The sequence below is a fragment of the Canis lupus genome, chromosome 18 (genome assembly GCF_048164855.1).
Source record: "Canis lupus baileyi chromosome 18, mCanLup2.hap1, whole genome shotgun sequence".
NCBI classification, from domain to species: Eukaryota; Metazoa; Chordata; class Mammalia; order Carnivora; family Canidae; genus Canis; species Canis lupus.
In genome coordinates, this window is record NC_132855.1 from 53,782,461 (window position 1) to 53,807,524 (window position 25,064).

At 40.6% G+C, this 25,064-nt stretch overlaps 1 protein-coding gene across 8 annotated transcripts in view; it reads left to right on the forward strand.

Moving 5' to 3' along the window:
* Positions 1–10,909: 10,909 nt before the first annotated feature.
* The window catches only part of NRF1 (nuclear respiratory factor 1), a 135,886-nt gene continuing 121,731 nt past the window's right edge, over positions 10,910–25,064 (forward strand). For 3 of the 8 annotated variants that reach the window (XM_072784540.1, XM_072784549.1, XM_072784547.1), the window contains exon 1: positions 10,910–11,057. The gene's annotated coding sequence lies outside the window, so the exon portion shown is untranslated. Of the gene's footprint in view, positions 11,058–18,401; positions 18,547–25,064 lie in introns of those variants that run through there. The other 5 variants (XM_072784544.1, XM_072784541.1, XM_072784542.1 and 2 more) reach the window with 4 other exon arrangements.

Genomic DNA, 25,064 nt, shown 5'->3' on the forward strand with positions numbered 1-25,064 from the left:
GTCTACTCTAGTTACCTCTCCTTTCCCATTTCCCCTGTATTCTGCTACCCACTGAATTCTGATTTCTTTCTTTCCTTTTTTAAATTTTATTTTTAAGTAATCTCTACACCCAATATGGGGCTTGAACTTACAACCCTGAGATCAAAAATCACACGCTCTGCAGATTCAGTCAGCCAGGCACCCCATGAATTGTGGTTTCTGTTTGCTCCATTCCAGTGACTATTCTGGCAAAGGTCTTTCATGACCTTTTGTTTGTTAGCTCTCCCCTCCTCCACTGCGAGCTGGAAGCCTCCAACTGGATGTATGTACAATTGGCATCTCAGTCTCAGTATGTCATAATTGAAACACATTTTTTTTTCTCTAATGAACTTATCTTCTTGTCTTTATTTTGTTAATGAAGCTATTGTCACTAGCTCCATACTTTAACTTCATCTTTGGGCTTTGGGATTGTTTTTGTTCAGCAATTTTAAGGAATTGTTTTTACCAGGTACCGAATCTAAATGGTAAAATTCATAAGGTTCACTGATAAACATTGAAAAGGCTCTCCCACTACAGAACGCCAATTATCCACTTCCCCTCTCAACAGGCCACTAATGCCAGTCTTGTGCATATTCCTTTAAGGATATATGCCTATATTTTGAATATGTAAGAAGTATGTTTATTTACGTTTTCCCTTTTAAAATTACAAATTATGGGAGGAGTTGGGAGGTGGGCTAAATGGGTGAAGGGGCTCAAGAGGTACAAACCTCCAGTTACAAAACAAATGAGCCATGGGGACATAATATACAGCATGGTTACTGTAGTGTATAAAGTTGTAATGTATATTTGAAAGTAGCCAAGAAAGTAAATGTTAAAAGTTCTCATCACAAGAAAAAGTTGTTTTTAACTTTTGTATGGTAACAGATGGTAACTAGACTTACTGTGGTGACCACTTCATAATATATACAAATATCAAATCATTAAGCTGTATACCTGAAACTAATATAAAGATATAGGTCAATTATACCTCAACAGCAGCAACAACAACAACAAACCAGGCAAAACTTAAGCAAATACAAATAGCATACCATATACACAGTTCCACTTGCATTTTTCATGTATATATTTTGGACATCATTGCATCAAATGCTTTTTCATCCTTTGTTATAGGTGCACAGTTGACCAGTATTTCTAATTCCTCTCTTCCCTCATCTCCAACAACAACTTTTGTTTTAAAGATTTTATTTATTTATTCATGAGAGACATAGAGACAGAGAAGCAGAGACACAGGCAGAGAGAGAAGCAGGTTCCATGCAGGGAGCCCGACAAGGGACTCATCCAGGTGCTTGATCCAGGGGCTCCAGGATCACTCCCTCGGCCGAAGGCAGGCGCTAAACCGCTGAGCAACCCAGGGATCCCCTCCAACAACCAATTTTAAGTTATATTAATTGTGTATTATTTTCCCAGTGCCAGTTTGTTTAGACTTTCACCTTTCTACCTGGATTAACACAATAGCCTTTAACAATAGCCTTTAACTGTTTGCCCTGACCTTAGCCCTTCCTTGTTAGTTCAGGTTATTCTGTTCCATTAATCTTCTTAAGTACCGCTCTGATTATGTCACTTCCCAGCTTAACAGTCACCATTATTCTCTTGTTGCCTGCAGAATCTTATTCTGTGTTTCCTCTTTTTTTCTTACTGTCCCCTCCTCCTTCATGCTCTGTATATTAAGCCGTACTTGAGAGTCTGATGATTCTAGAGCAACCCTTTTGTGTTCTCATGGGAGTATTTTTTATGTTAACTTCACCTCGAGTTATATGGCCTTGCCACTAAGTTCAACTCTTTCTTCCCCAAGGTCCAGCTCAAGTATTAACCTATGAAGTCTTCCTGACCCTCACTCTTAGCCATGGACAGAAATGGGATGAGCCCAGAAAGGTGCCTATGATGCAAAGTTTAAGGAAGCACTCACTCTCAGGTTTGTGGAAGTGCCAAGTCTGCACTAACATAACCCTGAGAGTCAGTGGCTCCTTGCTTGCCTTGTTCTAGTCCAGCCCTGCTCTTAGCAGGGCCTCCTCTAAGTCCCCAAAGAGGGACTTTGTACATCTCTAATGGCTTTTCTCTTCTTACCTGTATCGTAGTTATTGATAACAGAATGTATCTTCTTCCCACTGCTCTAAGTAACTTGAGTACAGAACCATGCCTGATCCATAGCAAATCTGTGGTGTCTTGCCCAGAGCCTCATACATACAGATATGTATTTGCTAGAACTCTTTAGGTTGGGAGTGTCTACTCATCAGAAACTCTACTCAAAGTCCTTTAAGCAAAAACGGCAATTTATTAGGAGAATATTCAGGAATTTAGGAAACCCATCGGCAGGGATCCTGTGAATATCAGGAAGAAAATGAGAGACTAGGGCACTGTAGGGATCCTGGAACATTCTCTCTTTTGCCTGCTTTTCCTACTTACTGATGGACTGTCTCTGTTCCCCAGTTCATTTGGTGGTAAATGGCCTCCACTTACAGCTCCCAAAGCTAAGAAAAGTTGTAAAGTTAGAGAGAAAGTGAGAGACAGAGGTAGAGAGAAAGATATATATAGAGAGATCGATCTCGATTCCAATTTCAAAATCTCCAGGAAAGGATCTGATTAGCCAACTTGAGTTAGGTACCTGCTTTTAGACTAATCATCTGTGGCCAGAAGTCACTAGGGGGATATTACAGCCTTGGGGACCTCAGTGGTGTTTGTGGATCTTTTCTCTAATTCCATCATTTTTTCCCTAAAGATTTTATTTATTTGAGAGAGAGAGAGAGAGCACAAATGGGGTGGGGGCAGGGAAAGGGAGACAAGCAGACTCCTAGCTGAGCGGGGTGTCCCATGTGGAGCTTAATCTCAAGACCCCAAGATAATGACCTGAGCTGAAGGACGCTTAACCAACAGAGCCACCCAGGCACCCCATCTCTAACTCCACCATTTTTTAAAAATTCATTTATTCATGAAAGACATGGAGAGAGAGAGGCAGAGACATAAGCAGGCTCCATGCAGGGAGCCCAACGGGGGTGGGGGAGGATGACTCAATCCCGGGTCTCCAGGATCATGCCCCAGGCTGAAGGCGGCACTAAACCACTGAGCCGCCCGGGCTGCCCTCTAACTACACCATTAATGTGACTCAGCTCCAGTAGGATTCCAGTCTATGTCTCTTAGCCAAACATGCTAAATTCCCAGGACAGAGAATATCCTAGCATAGCTTGGGTTAAATGCATGCCTCTGTCAGTCAGCAATGGAGGGTGAGGGTTTTGACTTCTGGGGACCATTTCTGTGACTGGAGGCAGTTTCCAGAGAAGGGGAATCTCTTGATTAAGCAAGTCACATCCAAAGGTGACTGTTACAAGGTACTTCTTGAATAAATGAGTGAATGATATTTAAAAAGAGTAACTGTCTAAAGCTATTAATGTTAGTATTAAGGAGTTACTGGACAATTCACTTGCTCCATTACCCTCAAGATCTAATCAGTTTCCAAGCCCTGATTAAGCTTTCTTCCTGATGTCTCTCAAATCCTTTCCTCCCTTCTATGCCACAGGCACCACCAGTTTGCATTCATGCCTGACTGCTCTGCCTCAGCCTTCCCCACCTCCACTCCATGCTACTGCCTGTGCCCAAAACATATGGCTTCCCACCCGTCACTCAATCTGTCTGAAACCAAAAACATCCTCTTTCCTTTTAAATTGGCTGTCCCTTTAGATGACTGTCAATGACACTACCATCTTTCTGTCATCTAGCTCTTAAAACCCTGGAATTACCTCTGACCTTTGCCTTCCTATTCCCTCAGTATCTGATTAGTTACCAAGCAGTATTGAATTTTCTTTTACTTCCCCCATTGGTTTTTCATTCCTTTTAAGCATTTCCAGCCTAATTTTGGTCTGTTCAGGAGTTCAGAATATCTTCTGAGGACTGTTCCTTAGATGGTATAGAGAAGATATCTTGTTGGAGATCTGGGAATGCCTGAATCCTGTCTTAGCCAGCCATTTCCTCTACCTAAGAGATCCCTGGAGGAAATATAAGGAAAATGAACAATCACACAACCAGGCAAAAGAGAACTTTATTATTAGCTGGGTATTTGACCTCAAACCACAATGCAGAAGTCAGGAAAGACAGGCTGGACTCTGGTCATTTCTGTCTATTCCCCCCACTTGATGCCCAAACATGAGTCTTAGAACTTTACTTCCTAGTGGCGCAAAAAGTCAGCCTTACCAGGGAAACTGGACAGAAAGACAAATTTGCAGCTTCTTTGCCCAAAGGCTGGGGCTGTACAAGCTGTTATAGGTGGGGCTATAGCTCCAGGGCCTGGAAATTTCCTAGAAGGAGAAAGAAGATGCTGGCTTGGGTGCCTCCAAGTAGGGCAAGGACAGCCCTGTTACCACTCAGGATATGTTGACAATGGAAGACTGTACCTATTAGTGTTAAACCTCCTACCTTTTAAAGGCTCTACCCTCGAAAATGTACCTTATGCCATATTCTCCAATTTCAGCAAGTTTTATCTTCCTTTGTGGATGTGGGTATGAGTTTGGTGTGGGGTGAAATTTCTTGCTCACCATCCTGACTCCACCCTAAAGAGGGTCAAGAAGTGGGGAGCCTTGAGTGCCTTCTAGGGATCAGTGGCTCAGTTCGTATTTGGATTCCTGGTGAATCTACACTATTCTGACCTTGTAAGTGTCTTGGTCAAAATTGTCAAAAGCCAATTGTTGCCCTGAATTAAGAACCAATTCTTGGGATCCCTGGGTGGCGCAGCGGTTTGGCGCCTGCCTTTGGCCCAGGGCGCGATCCTGGAGACCCGGGATCGAATCCCACGTAGGGCTCCCGGTGCATGGAGCCTGCTTCTCCCTCCGCCTATGTCTCTGCCTCTCTTTCTCTCTCTCTTTGTGTGACTATCATAAATAAATAAAAATTAAAAAAAAAAAAGAACCAATTCTTAAGAAGGCCATTAGGACCCTCTACAGCCTGGCTCAATCTACGTTTTTTGTCATTAGAATGACTTTAGGATTGAGGCAGATAGGGAAAGAATTGGAAAAGGATGCCAAATGTAATCATCCAATAAAGAGATCATTTGGATCTAATTAAGGGAAGAAGGACCTGATGGTCACCCGAATTTTATCTACCTCATAACCTAATCAATGAGTCCAGAAAGAACTAGGTTAGGTACCAGGGGGAATCTAATCTGTGAGGTAGGGAGGGTCTAGGAGAACTCTGTTGACACAGATTATATTGAAGGGATTTGGGTGTTCACAGTGATGGCAGAAGAATCTGATACCTTGGCCAAAAGCAATCTCAGCCTGCTGAGACAGGCATCCTCATTCTTTTGCAGAGGCAAGCTCAATCGGCTTGAGAAACTAACCTTAATTGCTTGGGATGGTAAATGATATTTAATCCTAAAAGATTCAGAATTAAATATGAGGATGATGGAATAAATTCACAGAATGTGTATCTTTGTGTTAACTCTAATAATATTCTGTGTAATTTGGTATTTTTAATGTTTGTAAGATACAATTTATTATATCAGAGGATCTGATAAACTAGCCTGTGATTCCAATGTAAAATATATAATTCAGTGATTGATTTTATACTTGTTTCAGAGATCTTTACTAGTTTGCAAATAGTATTGAAAGAGAGTTTGGGGGCACCTGGCTGACTCAGTCTGTAGAATATATGACTCTCAATCTCAGGGTTGTGAGTTCAAGCCCCATGTTGGCCATGGAGCCTACTTTAAAAAAAAGTCTGACATTCACTTTATTTAAAGTTTAATATATTTGATTTTAAAATTTATTAGATTTTAAATATATTAGGTTTGCTAGATATCTGACCAGGAGCAAGTAACTTAAACTTCTTGTGTCTGAGTTTTCTTATCTACAAAATAGGTATAATTATAGTACCTATTTTACAACATTGCTGGGAGGGAATTAATGAATTCATACAGGAGCTTGGAATAGTACCTGACTTTTAGTGAATGCTCAGTAAGTTAGTTATCATTGTTATTATTATTATTTACATGAGGACATTCTGTTTGTTAGATGAAGCATTTATTTACTTATTTTTTAAGATTTTATTTATTTATTCATGAGAGACACAGAAAGAGAGGCAGAGACATAGGCAGAGGGGGAAGTGGGCTCCCCCCTGGGATCACGACCTGAGCCAAAGGCAGACAGACGTTCAACCACTGAGCCACCCAGATGTCCCTAAATCAGGCATTTAAAAAAAGCATTTTAAAGGCAAAGTAAATATATTACGTATATAAATGCTGTTTAAAATGTTTAGTGGTTTATCTAACAACACTGTGAGTGAAACAGTTATTTAAAGAAGAGTAGTGTATTCCAGTTGGGTTGAAGGAGCATTAATCAGTCTTTTCTCAAGGACAAAGCCCATGTTTCTAGAGAGCACTTCGGCTTTTCGTATGGAGTGGTGTCCAATAAATACGTGTTGAACTAACCTGAGAAATCATACAAAAAAGGATTCTGAGATGTTAGAGCCAAAAGACACTATTAATTGAGATAGGGACCACAGTAGGTGGAGCAGCTCTGAGGGAAGTATAATGAGGTCAGGTTTTAACTTACTGAATTTGCAGTGCCTATATGACATGAGCTCCTGATCACAGTTTCAAAGTCTCACGGGCAGGACAGACGCTCAGGTTTGAAGCAGGAAATACCTATGATAGGGGGTCATCAACAGACTTTGGGTTTAGGGAGAGGAGAGTCCTTTGAAGATGATTGTTAAAATTTCCTAGATTTTGAAATAGATGAGATCAGCTCAAAGAAAAATAGATTTTAAAAATTGTTACCTGAATACAGACATATTAATTTAAATAAAGTAACAGTAAACAGTCTTTTCCATCTGCTTTCTCCAAATCGCCCTCAGTCATAAAAAAAACTTCACCTTGACATTTCTAACCTTATAACACTGCTCCCTTACACAAATCCCTTGTCTAGGCATCCCTTGAATGCTCTCCCTAGCTTTTGGGGGAGTCCTCAGGGACATTTACAGGTGCTTACAAACACTTATTCATCATCATCATCACCACAACAGCCACCATCTATCATACCTGTATTTTGTACCAAGCAATTTGCATGATTAATGGTAATTGGGAAGAGCTAATAATACCTAGCACTTACTGTGTGCTTCCTGGGTCCAGGCTCTGTTCTGAGCCCTTATATTATCTCTTAATCTCCACATCTTGGGCAGAGAAATAGAGGCTTAAAATGTTGAGTGACTGTCAAGGTCTCACAGGTAGGAAGTGGGATAGCCAGGCTTTGAACCAAGTGTCTGACTCCGGAAGCCATGTTATGATGTGGTGTCTTAAAGCATGGGGGTGTGGCTGCTGGGGTCAGTGCTCTCTGGAAATGTAGACCCTGCCTGGGCCAGCCCTTGATGTCCCCAAAGAACCAAAACCCCTTTGTATTGTTCACATAGCTCCAAGTTCCTGTTAATCCTTATGGGGCAGGGGCTACACACATTCCAAAGTAGAAACGGGGAGGCTGAATGCTCTTGGAACTCTTACACAATGGGTCCTGAGGGTCCCTTGTGAAAATAGTTGCTTCAGCCATCTTTCTCATCTTCTTATTCTCTGCCTTTCCCCCCACCCCACCCCAAGGGACACAGTCAACACTAGAAGCGAAGACTACCCTCTAGCTAAACACCTCCTACAGGTCAGCTCCTCTCAAGTATCCCACTAGTGAGCAAACCACCTTGGACAGGCCTGAATTCAGGCTGCTCTAAGTGAGACTTACCTTACTCCTTTACTTACTAAATACACTTGGACACCTCCCAACAATCCACCCGATTAAGTGTCTTCACCTTTCTGGTCTATACCCATAAGCATCTTGCCCACTCTTCAAGGCCAAATCAAGTTACATCTCTCTGTGAAATTTCCCACAAATCTGATTGTCTGGAGCATTTATTATCTGTAGGACCACTCATTTGGTTCTCAGCACACGGTGTAATTTTTTTCTGGGTAATCAGTCAGTCAAATGACCGGCAGCTTATTGAAAGCAAGGCCAACTTGGGAATCTCCTGCATTGCCCAGGCTGCTGAACTCCCAATAAATTCTCAAATATCTAGGTTTCTTTTTATCCTTGCTCTGGGCTTCAAGGTTAAATCATCTTAAGTCTTTATCTTGTTCTTTGTTTGTTTTTTTTTTTTTTTTTCCTTTATTTCTCTTTTTTTTTTTTTTTTTCTTTCACTAAGCTCTCTGCAGGGCTTGAACTCATAATCCTAACACCAAGAGCACATGCTCCACTGACTAAGCCAGCCAGGCACTCCAAGTCATCCCTTCTTAATGCGGCTACTACCTACACCTTACCTTATAGAGTTGTCTTCTTACATTATCCTGTCTACGGTTTCTGACTTCTTTGTGCTGAAGCTGATCACTGTCACTTCATTGGAATCCAGTTTTTTTAATCTCTTAGGGTAGATTTTTCTGCTTTTTTTTTTTTTTTTTTTTTTGAGACTGATTCTACAATCTTTGGTTTTCCAGAATGAAGAGCTTTTTGGACAGAGCAACTGGGGTTCACAGGGTCATTTGTCTTAAGAAAATTACTTGCATGTCTGAGGATGGTGGACACAGAGGTCTCTTATTATATGTTTATTGAAAGTGTACTATGGGGATCCCTGGGTGGCGCAGCGGTTTAGCGCCTGCCTTTGGCCCAGGGCGTGATCCTGGAGATCCGGGATCGAATCCCACGTCAGGCTCCCGGTGCATGGAGCCTGCTTCTCTCTCTGCCTGTGTCTCTGCCTCTCTCTCTCTCACTGTGTGCCTATCATAAATAAATAAAACTTAAAAAAAAACTGTAAAGAGCTTTGTAAAATTAAAAAAAAAAAAAAAAAAAAAAAAAAAAAAAAAAAAGAAAGTGTACTATGAGCCAGGCATTGCATGAGATGCTGGTATACAATCATGAACAAGATGAAATCCCTGCCCTCCTGCAGCTTCTGGATTATTGAGGATCCATGGTCTGAGAAGTGCTGTGTAGAAAGAGTAATGCAGGGCTTTCAAACTTTTTTTGCAGCTGTAATCCAGTAAGAAATGTGTTTTATATCATAATCCAGTACAAATACACATACCTATGTATATACATTTATGTATCTGAAATAAAAGCTTCACAAAACAAGAGCCTTACTAAGTTTGATGTTCTCTGGGATTTTCTATTTCTTTTATGAAATGTTGGTCATGACCCACTAAGTTAATTTTGTGCTTCATCAGTGGGTATCAACCTGCAATGTGAAAATGCTGGTAATGGTTAAGAGCACAACTCTGAGGTCAAGCTGATGGATTTCAGACCTGGCTCCATCTCTTATTGTCTGGGTTTGGGCAAGTAATCTCTCTATGCCCTTGTTTCTCTGCAGAATGAGATAATAAAAACAGTAGTATCTGCCTCATCGACTCTCCTTGAGAATTAAATGAGACAGGGGATAATGTGTGTAAAGGACTTAAAATAGGGCCTGACACAATAAGCACAGGTGAGAATTACTGGGTATGATGATAGAAGAGCCAAAGCGCTCATGTAGGGAGATGGGAAAATGTTTCTTGGAGGAAATGGCATTAATGTTGAGGCCTTAGGAAGTAGCAGGAAGTATTTAGGTTTAAGCAGGTAACGAGAAGGACTAAAGAGTAAAGAAAGTTCTGTGCAGAGAGAGCAGCCCTTGCAAAAATTATGAGGTGGGAGAACTTCCTGCCTGGTATGACTTGAGAGCTTCCTGATTTGGCTGCAGCCTGAGGGAGAAGTCTGTGGCAGATGAGGTCAAAGATGGCAGCAGGGGTGAGGTCACCAAGGGCCCTGAAGCCAACTCAAAGAATTTTTAGAGGCTTTAACTTATGAGCAATGGGATCTTATTAAGCCCAGTAAGTGGGGGAAATGACATGATTTTCTTTTTTGAAAGACTGCTCAAGCTACAGGGCGGAGAATCTATTGGAGAGCGCAATTCCTGTGGCAGGGAGACCATGAAGTCTTCTGCAGTATCTTGATTAGAGATGATTTGGTAGCACTATCCATGCATCCTAAGGCAATGGTTCTTAAAATTATGGCGTTCATGAGAATTGCCAGGATGACGTGTGAGTAGGGGGCTGTTAAAAATTCAGTTTTCTGGGCTAACAAGCCATGATTGTGGAGACACCAATTCGGGTCCAGAATTTAAGTAATCAGCCCTAGTGATTCTGATGCATGTAGTTTCCTAAGCACGCTTTTAAAAACCAAGAACAAAAGCTACCTGTCCTATGCCTCTAACATTAGATTTTCTGCTACCTTCTCCTCCTTCGTTCTCAGGCACCTGCTTGGGGGTCCTATTGCTTCTGACTCCCTGCACACGTACAAACTCCTTGGGAGCAAGGACTTCATCTTTCTAACAGGTGCATCTCCAGCGTGCCCAGAACAAGACTGGCACAGAAAAGGGCCCTCTAGAAATGTCTGCCAAACGAACGAATGAGCAGATAAGTTAATATATTGCTCAGAAGTTTTAGAAGTCAATATACATTTTTTTGCTTTTAAATACCTGGTTAGGGTTTGGGAAACAAAGGTCATTCCAAAGAAAGGGTGAAGGCGCGACTGCCAAGGCTGAGGAAAACGCGGGGAAGCCCGTTCCCGACTGTCGAGGCTCATTCAGGAGGTGCTAGAATTCTCGGGGCTGCGGGGCGAGAAATGTTACTATTTCCAGATTAGCAACCATCTTGGGCTGCCCGCGCCACTCTCCCGAGAGTCCACACTTGACTAATCCAGTTGCCTCCGAGGTTCCGGTCCCATCCAGCCCCTTCAAACTAAATGTGGCCTCCAGGAGACCGCACGGGCCGGCAGGGACCCTCGCCCAGAAGCCCCTCCGGGCCCGCCCCGCCGAGGCAGCGCCGACCTCCCCATCATGGCGGCCGCCGGGCGGGGAAGCTGAGCCCGTGCGTCGCGTGCGTGCCTCCTCTCCCTCCCCTCCCCCTCCTCGGCGGCGGCGGCGGCGGCAGAGGCGGCAGCGCTCGCCATTGCCGCTGGTGGCAGGAGGCTGCGAGGAGCCGGCGCGGTCGCAGTCTCCACGGCGCAGGCCCACGGTAGCGCAGCCGCTCTGAGGTGAGTGCCCTACCGCGCAATCTCCAGCTATTTCAGCCCCGGCGCAGCCGCAACACGCCGCCCGCCCGCCGGCCGGCCGGCCCGCCCCGCAGCCTGCACCCTGCCGCCCCCGGCTCCGGGCCTGGGCCTCTGCCGGATTCGGCCCGCCTCGGGCGGGGGGCCCCGGCCCGGCCCAGTCAAACCGCCACCCCGAGGATGCGCAGGCCGCAGTAGGCCCCAGGCGTCCTGGCGGGCTCGGGAGGGAGGCGCTGCCCTCCCGAGAGCCCCAGGGTTCCGGCCTCCCCCGCCGCCTGAGGCTCTGGGGGCCGCGGCCTACTCTCCACCGTAGAACCCGGGGCCCGGGCCCGGCCTTCCCGCGGGCTCGGGAGCGGGAGGCCCGGGAGAGCGCGCCGGGCCCGGGAGCGGGAGGTGGGCGGGCTGCGCGGGACCGGAGCCGCGGCTCCCCGCTCGCCCCCTCGGCCCTTCCCGGGTCTGGTCCGCGGGCGGCGCGGCTGGCTGGGCCGGGGCGCGGGAGCCGCTGTCTTCTGCGGGAGAGGAGGCAGCTCTTCGGGCGGCCTCCGAAGCTTCCCTCCCGCCGGGGTGGCGTGGGCTTGTTACCCAGGTAGACCGGGGGACGCTGGAATATGGCGCGTTGCCCACCTTCTTGCAAGTTAGGAGGCGGCCCGGGCAGCAGCGGCGGCAGTTCGAGGGAGGGCGCAAAGTCCTTTTGTACGCAGAAATAAGGAGCGACATTGTGTTTTCTTCCCCAGCTGGGATACCGCCGGTGGAGGGGCCTCGGTTCTTCCTGTGCCTGGGGTGGTGGTCCCCTGGGTGAAGAGAGGGGGAGTGGCGCGACCCTCGGAAGGAAACGAACTGTTGCTACTGTAAAGGCTCTGACTGGCCTTGTGCTTGGGTATTATCTCATAGCCCCAGCCTTTCGGGGGAACTCAAGGGTTTGCCCCTGCATGTTGTCCACCTCGCTGTGCAGTGATGTCCACCGCCTGTCTCACCTGTTGGGTCGTTGCTGCTGGTGCCAAAGTTTCTACAGGGCATCTGACTGTGCACATCAGAACTTGGAGTTGTTTGAAAATCTTAATATTTTTAGAGCTTCGAATGATAATATGCTCCAGCCTGTTGGAGGAGCTGTTGCCTGATCTCCATCCATTCTTAAGCGTTAGATTAGAATATATTAATTGCTTACTTAGAGCTGGTGTCAGTTATGCTTAATTCTTTTTGTGGTGAGAGTAAAATTCACATTTTCTTAAGTGTGTAGAGACAATGTTTTTGAAAAACTGTTAAGGTGAAGGCAGTGTGAGTGAACCTGTCAGCTTGGACAGAGCTCAGGAGAATGGGTTCGCGCATCTCACCTTTTTTCCCAGGGCATCCTCTGTGCCCACAGTGATCCTTTTCTTATTTCATGTCCAGCCTTTTAAACAAGAATGCTTTACTTTGGCATTGAACAGTAAGTTCTTGGGTTGTTCTTTACTCAAGGAAAGGTGGGAGGAGGGCCTTGGAGACCCCGAGTTTTTGTTTTGTTTTAAAAATTCAGTAGTAGTATCCAGATTTGTGTTTGAATGTTCTTGATGTATTATCTCATAAGGTAGTGAAAATATGACTAGAATCTGCACGAGTGTAATTTCCTTATTCTATGAGCAGGAGAGGAAACATACAATTAACACATGTAATGTATATATTCTGGGGTTCCTAAATTGTGTGCAGAACTGTTTGTGTCAAAGGACTTTTTTTTTCTTCTTCTGACAGGAGTTAGATGTGACTTTCGACTAGGTCCATGACAAAGACAAAAAATAAGACAAGAAGTACTACTTACTATTTTTTGGCACATCCTTACTTAAAGTCCTTTGATTTCATCCTATCTGCTGTTTCCCTCCCCCCATCTCAGACTCAATGTATGAGAGAAAATGACTTTTTGCTTAGTAGTTAGTGATCATATTCTCAGCACCCCCACCCCCCCAATCATCTTCAGGCCAAGAGTTTTCATAGAAGTAGATTTCTTAGGCGATTTTAAGGAAATTTAGCTCTTGGATTTAGGAAATAACTCTAAAAGCAGGAGATAATGAGAGCACTTATCCAGATCTAGAAGGGATTAAAGAAGAAAGGATTTCAGGTTCCTCTCCCAATTCATGTGTATTCCAATGGAACCCAAAATTGTCGGTTTCTTTTTATTAAATCACAAATATACTTCCATCTCTAATTTTGTTAGGGAGCTGAAGACAAACTCCTGGTGATTTAAATACCTGAATTTGCATTGTATACTGTGAGTTCAAGCAGCCCCCTGGGTTGTTTTCAAGAAGTATTTTATGTGAAATAATCACAAATGAGTGACTGTTTTAAGGGAAATTTAAGCTCCTTGGGGGTCTGGAATTAAATTTTTTATACTTCTTATAAATAATGCATTCAGTAAATGTTGGGGAATAATGATGAACAGTAATTTTTCAAATTAAAAATTTTTTCATAAGTATTTGAAAAGACATTGACTTGGTTTTTGGAAGGGCCTTTAGAAGCACACCCTCCCTCCAGTCCTATGGAGAACAGGAAGTTCTTGCATATGTTCAGCTTCTGTCAGATCTCTTTAGGCAATCCCAGTGCTTTGTGCTGCAGTGGTCTTGTTCATCCACTTCGTGCCACTGTGAAAAATGGGAGAATTGGAGTGTAAAGCGGGAACTCTGGGTTGTTGAGTCTCAGAAGTGTCTGCTCTAACCTCAGGAATTTCAGTGCACTCTCTCTGGGATTGTAATTAGCCCAGGAAATGTGATATTTGAATTTAAATATGTGTGTGAGTGACTGTGTGTGATGCTTATTAATTATATAATTATATGTGTGTTTGGGTGTGTGTGTGTGTGTGTATATATACATACTATATATATAGTGTGTGTGTGTATATATATATATATATATATACACACATATATATGTATATGTAGTTGGAAAATCAGTCTTAAAAATAAATGCCAGTCTTTAAAAAAAGGGGGGGGGCATTAGAAAGTTTTCTCTCTGTTCTTTATGTTTTCCTTGAGAGCTAAAGCTAGTGTTTTCAGCCTGAGTTTACCCAAATGTAATTTTCCATAAATGTCTAGTAAAATAGCAATGAAAAAGAAACCTATTGTTAAGCTTATTTTAGAAACATTTTATTTAGACGAAGTCCAATCATTGTTTGCCTTTTCTTTTTTTTTTTTTTTTAAGGCTCTGGATACATGTTAATTTTGTGCATTATGTATCCATAGTTCCTTTCTTATTAGCTAGGGGATGGATTACCCACTTTCTGGGCTTTTCAGTTAGAACTTCTGTCCATCAATATTCTCCTAAAGTGAATGGGCTGGAAAAGAAATAGTAAAAGAAGGTGAAACAAATAAATTTCAGGTGCTTCCAGAAGATTACAGCCACATTGAGTTATTGGAAACTTTTAATCTTGGCGCAACAAGAATGCTTTGTCTAAAGTTATTTCAATGTAATGTGGACAAAATTTGGAAAATGAATTTTTGCTCAAGAAAAATAAGTGGATTATATATGCCTTGAAGATATATTTTTTCTGAAGTGCAGTTCAGAATTAGGCTAATAAATTTGTGACCCCACTCAATGCAGTTTAGTTATCAAAGCTTCAAACACATTTCATCATATGGTCTTCTTTTGTTGTTGTTTTTTGCATTGTCACCATGTCTATGTGCCTAAAATAGGAACATTTATTACATGAACTGAAGAAAAGTCAGAAATACAACTTTAAAGAGAGCTTTTAATATATTTTTGAAAGACAAAAACTAGGAGGTGAATAAGGCAGGCCTACCACATTTGTGACCCTTGAGGCAAATCTGTATTCTGTCACCAAAAGCAGTCTCTTAGAAGATAATTGTACCATATGGGATCTCTTCTAGAATCCCAGACCTTGTAGCCTGCCTTATCAAACTGTTCTTGCACTATCAGAGAATTTCTTGATGAAACCAGGTCTGTTAAAGGAGGGATATGTGTGTGTGTTTGTGTGTGTGTGTTTTGGGGAAGTTGTCAGGGAGAAAAGGGGAATGAGTGATTCTGATAAAGGAATACAGTTTTATGGCTTGGGTTGCTCACTGGAATTTTGGGCATGCTTTTTTTTTTTTTTTTAAAGATTGACTTATTTGTGAGAGAAGGAGCGATCCAGGGAGGGGGAGATGGAGGGGAGAGAGAATCCCAAGCAGACTCTGTGCTGTGTGCAGAGCCTGACATGGGGCTCGATCTCACCACCCTGAGACCATGACCTGAGCGAGGAGTCAGAGGCTTTAACAGACTGAGCCACCCAGGTCCCCTTTGGGCATGTATTTTTAAAAGAAGCTAAAAGAGCTACTTCTGTGTGGGTCATCTGGTGATTCAGACTACTATTTATAGAGTATTTAGTATACAGGCATAGTACTTAGATTAATTCGTACATGCTGATTTCTATGGTTGTAAATGTGAAAATTTTGTCTGACAAAGTTTAAATGGACATTTTCTTAATAACTCTTAAATGGTGTCTTTTGGATAAACTATACCAAGCCTTTTTCAGAATCATGAAGAATGAAGTTTGTATGCATAAACATTTATACTTTTTAAAAAGGAACTTGTATTTTACGATTGGTAATTGTCAAATCTTCGCTTTTTTAGAATTTGGAGAGTCTATTTTGTTGCTCCTCCTGAATGCTAATGTGGTTAGGCTGGCAGCTAAACCTACAAAGAACAAGAGGAAGTGAGGAAATGTCCCTATGAAACATTGCTTAAAACTAAGCAGTGGACTAGAAATGGGGAGTGAGGGACTAGGGAACTTAATTCTCATTTTATATTCAAATGGAATAAGGCATACTTTTCATTGAGAAATAACTATGTCCTCTCTTTGGAGTTTTGCCATTCATTCACCAGGCATTGATTAGAGACATACTATATTCAGGCATGTGTTAGTGCTACAGTAACAACTAACCACAGACCTTGTCTAGTAGGGGAGAAAGATAAGGGCTCAACTAACTACAAAATAGCTTGTTGAGAAGTAAAATAACGATTGGTGTGGAATTATAGAGGGAGGGGTGAGTGATGGGAGAATAAATGAGTTTAGCGAAGACTGTGTAGGAGATCTTTAAGTAGGACTTGGAAAAGTGAGTAGCTGTTTCACCTGATGGAGAAGAGATTAGAGGAAAGGTATTGATAGTTGGAGAAATAGGAAGTAGATTTTACTGTACTTGAGGAGTAGTGGAAAATGATAAGATTGTGACCTGATTGGGAAGAACATGGGGGAGTTCAAAGATTATAGTTCATTAATGAATGAATGATGATACCTTTAATTAAGATAGGGAATGTATTGGAAGAACAGAAATTGAGAAAGAAGGTAATAGAGCATGAGTCTAGATGTGGGAATCAAGATATGTCAGATAGCTCCCTATTGATAGATTTGGGCTGGAGTAGAAGGAGAAGTGGGGATCAATTAAAAGTTTTGTATTCGGGAACCCTGGGTGGCGCAGCGGTTTAGCGCCTGCCTTTGGCCCAGGGCACCATCCTGGAGACCCGGGATCTAATCCCACGTCGGGCTCCTGGTGCATGGAGCCTGCTTCTCCCTCTGCCTGTGTCTCTGCCTCTCTCTCTCTGTATGTGTGACTATCATGAATAAATAAAAATTAAAAAAATTAAAAATAAAAGTTTTGTGTTCTTGCCAAGCATCTACACCTGAAGGTCAAGTGGAAGAAGAGGGTCTTTGAGGGAAGTTGAAAAAGAATGGCTTAAAGAGATAAGATAAATGGTATGGGTTTGAAGAAGCTAAGGATAGGGGTTAAGGGAATTTTAACAAGGAATTTAGCAACATGAACTACTATGGGGAGCTCATTGGCATGAAAACTGGATTTGGGGACCCCTGGGTGGCTTGGATGCCTGGGTGGCTCAACTTTGGCTCGGTGTGATCCTCGGGTCCGGGATCGAGTCCCACATCAGGCTCCCCAGAGGGAGCCTGTTTCTCCCTCTATGTGTCTGCCTCTCTCGTGTCTCTCATGAATAAATAAATAAAATCTTAAAAAAAAAAAAACTGGATTTGGCAATTAAGAGATAGGAATTTTCTCTCTGTGTGTAGTGTGTGTGTATTGTCTTGACAGGAATCATGATAGTGTAAACATAATAGATTTCTAGAGCATTATTGAATATAGGGATAAGGTCTGTAAAACCAAACTTAATAGATGACCCATGCTTAGAAATAGGTCCTGTTCTTCCCCTTATGACAATTACAGCATAAAAACTTTGGGAGACTTTAATTCTAATAATTAGATTTTCTAGGTTTGAGTATATAGTATAGTAAGTTTGAATTTATAGTCAAAATGCAAAACCCTCTTGAAGAGTTTTAAGGTTTTATAATTTTTAAACATTAAGTGCAGGAGTTTTTAACCCGGGTTTTATAATTATGGGGCTCATGGATATATTTTGGCCATGTAACCCTGATCTCTTGAAATCATCTGAAAAATTTTTTATGTGTGCCTGTGCAGTTTTTCTGGGGAGAGTGACCATAACTTTTCTGAGATTCTCAAAGCATTCTTTTTTTTTTTTTTTTAAAGATTTTATTTATTTATTCATGAGAGACACAGAGAGAAAGGCAGAGACATAGGCAGAGAGAGGAGAAGCAGGCTCCATGCAGGGAGCCTGATGTGGGACTCAATCCCAGGACTCCAGGATCATGCCCTGAGCCAAAGGCAGATGTTCAACCACTGACCCACCCAGGCGCCCCTCAAAGCATTCTTGACACAGAAAAATCAAAGGCCTTTTCGTTATTGTTAATTAAGTCAAATACTGATTGTGTTGGTTGACTGAAATCCGTAAACTTCATCGATTGGGACAGACCAAGGGGAAGAAATTTTGAGTGGATGTCTCAGATAAAGAACTTTGGGAAGATCTGAGGCACCTCTAGGATTAGGACTAGGAGCACCAGAAGGAAGGCAGAAGGAATGCCAAAGCAAAGTTTAACCAATTCCAGAATCTTGCCAAGTCTTCAGGATTCCTTGTTTTTCATGTTAAAAAAATTTTTTTTTAATACTTCAGGATTCGCACTAGTAAATGACTTATCTATTCATGCACTATATGCAGTAGGCCTTGTGAGCAAATTACTATTGTTTTAAAGAGAATGAGTTTTGAAAGAAAGCAAAGTGGTTCATGGATTGCAGTAAAAAAAATGTTGAAGTGGGGAGTTGTTTATGCTTTAGAAATTTACTAAAACGCACAAGTGTTTCAATTCTTGTCATTTGGGGCAAGACATTCTTTCTTAATTTTTCTTTTTTTTTTTAAGATTTTATTTATTTATTCATTAGAGACAGAAAGAGAGAGAGAGCGAGGCAGAGACACAGGCAGAGGGAGAAGCAGGCTCCATGCAGGGAGCCCGACGTGGGACTCGATCCCGGGTCTCCAGGATCATGCCCTGGGCTAAAGGCACCGCTGAGCCACCCGGGCTGCCCTGCTTAATTTTTCTGACCATGAAACGAAAATACTATTGGCCTATTTTATAGGGCCTTTCTGAAGTATAACGGTAATGGAATACTTTGAGATCTGTGATGATTTAATGCTAATATAACAAATGGCTAGTGCTCAAAATTTCTTGTTACCAATAAAATCTAGAAATTTAAGCAAATTTTTAATCCATATTAGAACTTATTTATCCCAAAATAATTTCATTCTTAAGATTTAGATAATTGGTCATTTTTACTTTCTTCTTCTTCTTTTTTTTCTTTTTTTTTTTTTTAAGATTTATTTATTCATAAGAGACAGAGAGGGAGGGAGGCAGAGACTTTGGCAGAAGGAAAAGCAAGGTCCCCACAGGGAGCCTGATGCAGGACTTGATCCCTGGACCAGGGATCACTCCCTGAGCTGAAGGCTCAATCACTGAGCCACCCAGAGTCCCACTTCTTCTGATTTTTGGATCTTTGAAATTAGATTAGGAGACAGTTTTGTTAGCTAGGCCCTAGGTTCTGGGGCAGTGATCTCCAGTTTTTGATTGTCACCCATACAAGTAAAATTTTGAGCACACATTCTGAATCGCATTTATTTGTAAATGATGTTCTTATGCTAGTATAGTAATACATTTGTGTGTATTATAAAGCGTATAGAAGGTAGAAATTTTAAAAGGACAAGATAAATATGAAATAGATTTTTAAAATATCTTGCTAATAGAGTTGATGGTTCAGTAACTTTTGAGTTTGATTAGCTTGTTTTTATAAATATGTGTTCATAATTTATGTTTTTCCTATAATTAATGCCAGCAATGTTTTATGGACTACCCTATAAAAGTATTGGTAAGTACAGGAAAACAATGAATGGAGGTGTGTAGATGGCTCAGTCAGTTAAGCATCTGACTTTTGATTTTGGCTCAGGTCATGCATGATCTCAGTGTTGTGCAGTCCCTTGTCCGGCTCAATGGGAAGTCGGCTTCAGATTCTCTCTCCTTCCTTCTTTGCCCCTCCCTCCCATGCTTGTGTGTGCATACTCTCTCTCTCTCTCAAAATAAATCTTGAAAAAAGAAGCAATGAATTAATATATTGAGTAATCTTAAACAGAAAATTTGTATTATAAAACTTATAGTTAGCTGTGTTTGTGGGTTATCTTTACATTCATTAATCTATAAAGAAGATTCTTAAATAGAACTGGAATATTTTATCTTTTCCTTTGTTTTTTGTGTTTTTTTTTGATACTTTGTCTTATTAAACAATTATGAAATTTTTAGTAATTGATCTTCTATATAAAAATAACCGACAAATTAAAGAGCCAATCAAGGTTTGCTATTTAAAAACAGTATCCTAAAAAAAATAAAAAATAAAAAAAAAATAAAAAATAAAAAATAAAAAATAAAAAATAAAAACACTATCCTTGGGGATCCCTGGGTGGCTCAGCGGTTTAGGGCCTGCCTTTGGCCCAGGGCGCGATCCTGGAGTCCCGGGATCGAGTCCCACGTTGGGCTCCCGGCATGGAGCCTGCTTCTCCCTCCTCCTGTGTCTCTGCCTCTCTCTCTCTCTCTCTCTCTGTCTATCATGAATGAATGAATGAATGAATGAATAAATAAATAAATAAATCTTTTTAAAAAAAAATACTATCCTAGAACTAGTCTCTTGCCCCCAAATTGGCTGCAGGTACTAAGTCTAAAGAAGAAATAATTTTGGTATCAACAGTTATGTGAGTGAATGTTAAGATTTTGTCTTTTCCTTAATTTTTGGTTCTATATTTTGAAAATTTTTCTACATTGAAAATAAGCTATTTTTTTCTTAGTGAGAAATCTTAGAATGAAAACAAAAAAACCCTCCAAAGTCAGTGATTGTTGTCTTTGGTTTATGAGCATGTAGGTGGTTTTCATTTTCCCCAACCTCCATAAATATAGATAATATAATTATGAACCTAAAGAGTCACTATCAGATTTTGGGCATGCAAGTCATTTATCCTCACTGGTCCTTTGGTTCCACTTGAAAAGTGAGGAGGACATAAATGGTATCCAAAGTTTTTTCTAAATAAAAATTTCTTCTAAAGTTGATTCTGAGTCTGTATTATGATATGTTAATAAATATGGTATTTTCTTAAAACGGCATGTTCATCATAGAAAAGCAAAAAGAAGGAAATTTAAAATGTTCATGATTCTACTATACAAAGGTAATAATATTTTAGTATATATAGTTCTAAATATTTTTCTAAGTATATATGTATATGCATGCATATGTACACTGTATATGGTAAATGCAATAATACTGTGCATATTGTTTTGAACCAAAAATGTCTAAGGATATTTAATTCATCCACTTATTTTGCCCTGCAATATTCTTAATGGGGCAGTTGTAAATCCATTTGTTTTAATGAAATATAAAAGATATTTAAAGGTTTCTCCCCAAGTACCAATTTGCTCAGAAAATGCTTGCTGTTTTGTGCTCTGTGTGTTTTTTGCTGAGGTAAGGGCAAAAGGGCTGGCCCATGAAAGCTTACTCAGTGAAGAATGAAAGCTAAATCCTGAGTTAACCTCAATTTCACTCACATAATAACTCATTTTTTCTCAACTCTGCCCTCATACTTTCTGAGCTAAGATTTCTATATACAGGGTAGTTTCTGAAGTGAACAAATTTATCTCAATATATTTATTGGCTCTTTTATTTTACCCTGGGACCTTCTGAATTGTTATATTCTTATTGAGAGCAAATTAGATATTAGTAGCAGCAATAGTATAATACAAAAGTGTTAAAAGTCCCTGTTTTTTTTTTTTTTTAAACATTATCTATGGGGACTTCAAAAGATTTTGTATACATATAATATAGATATTTATATATACAAATATAAAATGCTGTGTACTCTCAGTGAAGTATATGGTATATAGAATTCTAACTTTATGTAAAAATAACCAGATCTTTCTCAAAGTTAACTTCCTTAATTTATACAATTTATTGTATTTATTGATTCTCTTGAGAGTTAGTAATAAAACCCAATTTTCCTGCCTTCTTTAGTTTTGTCTTTAATCCCTCTGGTAGTTGGTTTATTTTTGTTTTTTATACAAGATGGAAAGCAAATCTAGGGTGAATAGTTCCTAAGTTGCAGCAACAAATATCCAAAGCAATCTAGTCATTTTTCAAGCAAGTATAATATAAAGCTTGTGGAGGTGTGTGTTGGAAGAAAAATGTCTGTTTATTCTCTTCCCTTTTACTTTGAAGATTAGTATCTTTTCCAGGAGAAAAACTTTGTACTTGACAGTTAAAATGCTTAAGTCAATATCTGCAGATATAGCAAGAGGTAGAGAATTCGGGAATAAAGAACTTGCTGCCTCTTGTTTTAATTTTTTGTATCTGAAACATGTGAGAATAGTAGATTATTTGAAGATAATCCATCTTGTAGCCAGCGTCGTGTATATACAATACCCTTTGAATAGGTAATCTTTGTTTAGTATTTTTAAGTTTTTAAAAAAATTTATTCATTTATTTAAATAATCTCTACACCAAACATGGCATTTAAACTCATGATTCTTGGATTAAGAGTTCCATACTCTTCTGACTGAGCCAGCCAGGTGCCCCAAATCTCTGTTTAGTATTAATTTAGGGCTTTTAGTACAATAGTGATTCTTGTCTTTTAGATTAGCGTGATTTTGAAATTATCTTTTAAGAATAATGATTACTTTGTAATGATGGCTGGTTTCCCTTAATGATAAAAGTTAGTGCAGTTGTTCTATGTAAATATGCATACTCAAATCAAGCCTACCAGCAGTTTCGGAACCCTATATCCAGTGGCTTAATTGGCCTTTCTTGGATGTCTCAGATGCACTTACATCTCCAAAAGAAATTCCCTTATCAAAGTTGCTCCTGTTCAACTCTTGCTTATCTCAGTGAATAATACCACTGTTTCATCTGGTTTTTCAGAACAGAAACTTTAGTCTTCCAGTGTCATCAGATCTTGTTTATTTAACTTTCTAAACTCAATTTGTTCTCTTCATTTCACCATTACCACTTCTGTCTGAGTTGCTATCATTTCTTTCTTGGACTGTTGGAATAACCTCTACCTGGTCCACCTGCGTCTACTCTGCCTGGCCCATCCTCCTCAGTGCCTCCAGAATGAATTGGTCTTTTCTAAATGCACTGCTCTGGTTGTGTTCCCCATTGAATGTAGAGTGAAGACAAATTCTTTAATGTGGTATCTAACTTTTGGACTCATCTTTTATCAGTCATGTTCCCCTAACCATAAAGTCTTTCCTATTGGTGTTCCTTCTTCCTGGAAAGCTTTTCCCTCTCTTCTCTTTCTAGTAAAATCATACAAATTTTAATTTAGGTCTCTGCTTAAGCATAATTTCCTCAGGAAATCTTATCACGTCTCCCTCATTTTTGTACTTTATCATATGTATCTACATGTCATTTTACATTTGTTTTTTAATATTACTTGATACATGTCTTTCTCATCAGATTGTAAAGCTTCATGATACTAGATCATAGTATTCATTATCAACCACTATGTCTGACATATAACAAGCACTCAGTATTTATTTGAATGATTGTAAAAATCTTGCAAAATTCATTTGTAATATTTTACCTTATTACCAGGCTTTGTGGTGCTGTCTAATGATTTATAATTTTCAGGAACACAGGGTGGGACCAGATTCTAAGTCCTCTAAATTACCCTTGATGCCCAAAGTTACAAGATTATCAGTCTCTCCTTGAACACATCCAGTGATGGGAAATTTACTACTTACCCAAAGTCTGTTTAATCTTTAAGACATTTGGATGGCTAGAAAGCTGAATTTCAATGGAATTTTCTCTCTGCAAATTTTACTTACTGGTCTGTCTTCTGTTCTCTAGGACTTCTAAAATCAAGTATATTTAATAATTTCTTTGTAAAGTCCTCTGAGTTGTCTTTTAGTTTAAATGTCCCTGGGGACCTTCAGCCTTCTTAGAAAGGTAATAGGATATGCTGGAAAGAGTTGGGCTGTTTCCTACGGATACCATAAAGTAAGTGCCTTAAAACAACATAAGTTTATTCTCCCATAGTTCTAGAGCCCAAAAGTCAGGAATAAGATGGTTTGTAGGGCCACAGTCCCTTTGGAGGCTCTAGGGAACAATCTGTTCTTTACCACTTCCTCCTTTTGGTGCCTCTGTCGTTCCTTGACTTGGTGCTGTATCACTCCAGTCTCTGCCTGTATGACCACATTGTCTCCTACTCTTTGTATAATCTCTGTTGGCTTTACTCTTAAAGGACACTTGTCATTGGATTTTGGACTGACCTGGATAATCCAGAATGATCTCCTTATCTCAGGATCCTTAGTTTGGTTTATATCTGAAAGACCTTTTTTTCAACATAAGGTAACACAAATTCCAGGAATTAGGATGTGGACATATTTTTGGGGGAGCCACCATTCAACCTATTACAGGGGCTCTGGGCTTAAAATCCTGATAATGCAAAGTTGCATGCAAATTTGAGCACGTTACTTGCCCTTCCTGAGTCTGAATCTCCTTAATCTTAAAACAGGGATAATAGGGACACCTGGGTGGTTCAGAGGTTAAGCGTCTGCCGTCAGCTCAGGGTGTGATCCTGGATTCTCAGGATTGAGTCCCACAGTGGGCTCCCTGCATGGAGCCTGCTTCTCTCTCTGCCTATGGCTCTGCCTCTCTCTCTCTCTCTCTCTCTCTCTGTCTCTCATGAATAAATAAAGTCTTAAAAGAGGGATAATAATGTTTGTATCACTGATATGTGAAGATATTAAGAAAAATTCATGTGAAGTGCTTCACACATGATAGTAACTCATTAAATGTTGCCTTCCACATACCAAACTATCCTGACCCTATGACACTTTTTCAGGGTCTCTAGATCTTATGTACCCAGATACTCCAGATCACTGGCCTAATATCCAGCATGAGTTGTGAGATGGCCCTGATAAGTACATACTATAGTAGGTATTTCTGTATTCTGGACACTGTGTAGCCACTATGATACAGCCCAGATTTGAATTATATGTATTGTAGCTAAATCATGAGATTGGGTTGTTAAACTTGGAATTGATTAAAACCCCCAAGTCTTTTTCATTAAACTATTAAACTATTAAACCTATAAACTATTAAATCTGTAGTTAGGTTTTAGATCCAAGTGCACATTGTCACATGTTACATTGTGTGTTACAAGTGTTGCACTATCAAGTCACAGTGCCTAGTGCATAGTAGGAGCTAAATTTGGACTTTAATGTTGATGCATGGTTTATTTATTTATTTAAGATTTTATTTATTTATTCATGAGAGACCCAAAGAGAGAGGCAGAGACACAGACAGAGGGAGAAGCAGACTCCTTGCAGGGAGCCCAATGCGGGACTCGATCCCTGGAATCCAATATCACACCCTGAGCCAAAGGCAGATGCTCAACCGCTCAGCCATCCACACGTCCCTGCTGCATGGTTTAAAGGAATCTTTAAACCTACCTACTTTGGTGCTATCCAGAGAATATTTCTTAAAGCAAATGCTGTGGTGAATATAAAAAAGAAAAAAGTTGCCATTGAAGTAGCAACTACATCAATGCTGGGCAGATGGATGGCATCATGAGATACTCCTTCTA